Below are 1475 nucleotides of genomic sequence, written 5' to 3'. Positions count from 1 at the left end.
CAGGCGCGGGGATGGTGGGTATAGGCTTACGGCTCAGTGAACCTAAACTTTGGAGTTTGGACCAATAGCTAACTTACCTCTTATTGCAACAAAAAAAAAGTTGTTAAATACCGAACAGAGACAGACTGGGATGGTTAAACCCAAATAGGTTAAAAAGGAAAGAACAAAGTTTCCCCTCGCCCCATCCTAATGGAGCAGACCCTGGTGGCTGAAGTCCAACTCTTGCAGAAACGTTTTTGGTGGGGGAAGAGGAAAGAATGCATTTCAGTTTCAAATTGTATGGAAAACACTTTCCTCAACAGCACTCAGCTCCTCATCCCCGTTTTCAGCCTAAATGTATTCCTGGTCCTGCAATCTGACCGTCCAGTCTTTCTCTAACTAACCCACATTAAAAAAAAATAGCCAGGGCCAGTGCAGTGGCTCAAGCCCATAATCCCAGCCCTTTGGGAGGCTGAGGTGGGTGGATCGCTTGAGCCCAGGAATTTGAGATGAGCCTGGTAACAAAGGAAGACTTCGTCTCTACTAAAAATTAAAACAAATCAAAACAAACAAACAAACAAAAAAACTGTAGTCCCAGCACTTTGGGAGGCTGAGGTGGGCAGATCACCTGAGGTCAGGAGTTCAAGACCAGCCTGACCAGCATGGTGAAACCTCGTCTCTACTAAAAATACAAAATTAGCTGGGCGTGGTGGCGCATGCCTGTAATCCCAGCTACTCAGGAGGCTGAGTCAGGAGAATCACTTGAATCCGGAAGACGGAGGTTGCAGTGAGCTGAAATTGCACCATTACATTCCACCTGCGCAACAAGGGCGAAACCCCTTCTCAAAAACAAAAAATTATCTGGGTGTGGTGGTGCGTGCCTGTAGTCCCAGCTACTCAGGAGGATGAGGCAGGAGGATCACTTGAGTCCACGATGTTGAAGCTGCAGTGAGCTGTGTTTCTGCCACTGCACTGCAGCTTTGGTGACGGAGTGGAACTCTGTCTCAAAAACAAACAAAAAGAACTCCCTTCCCTTTCTTTGCCTGCTTCCTCAGTGCTGATGTCTCCCTGACCTTATCTCGGCCCAGATGTTGCCCCCAGGATACAGGCCAGCAGCTCAACTGAGCTGTCCCAAACCAATCACATCATTTCCCACTAACCTCCTGAGCACTCTGTCTTGGGAAATGGGCTGGGTTTCAGCCCTGACACCTCATGAGCCTCCTCTTCGTCCCTAACTCAAGTCCAGTTAGTCACCAGGTCATAGAATTGTCCCTTTAATGTCCTATGTTGACACTGCCGTAATTCATTCAGGCCTTCCCCATTTCTGTCTTTTTTTTTTTTTCAGGCTGGAGTGCAACAGCGTGATCTTGGCTCACCGCAACCTCCGCCTCCCGGGTTCAAATGATTCTCCTGCCTTAGCCTCCTGAGTAGCTGGGTTTACAGGCATCTGCCACCATGCCTGGCTAATTTTGTATTTTTAGTATAGACAGGGTTTT

This window comes from Cebus imitator, unplaced genomic scaffold, assembly GCF_001604975.1.
Source record: "Cebus imitator isolate Cc_AM_T3 unplaced genomic scaffold, Cebus_imitator-1.0 Scaffold647, whole genome shotgun sequence".
In the NCBI taxonomy this organism is placed as follows: Eukaryota; Metazoa; Chordata; class Mammalia; order Primates; family Cebidae; genus Cebus; species Cebus imitator.
The sequence above is the reverse complement of the archived record's forward strand: the minus strand, read 5'-3'. Positions refer to the sequence as shown.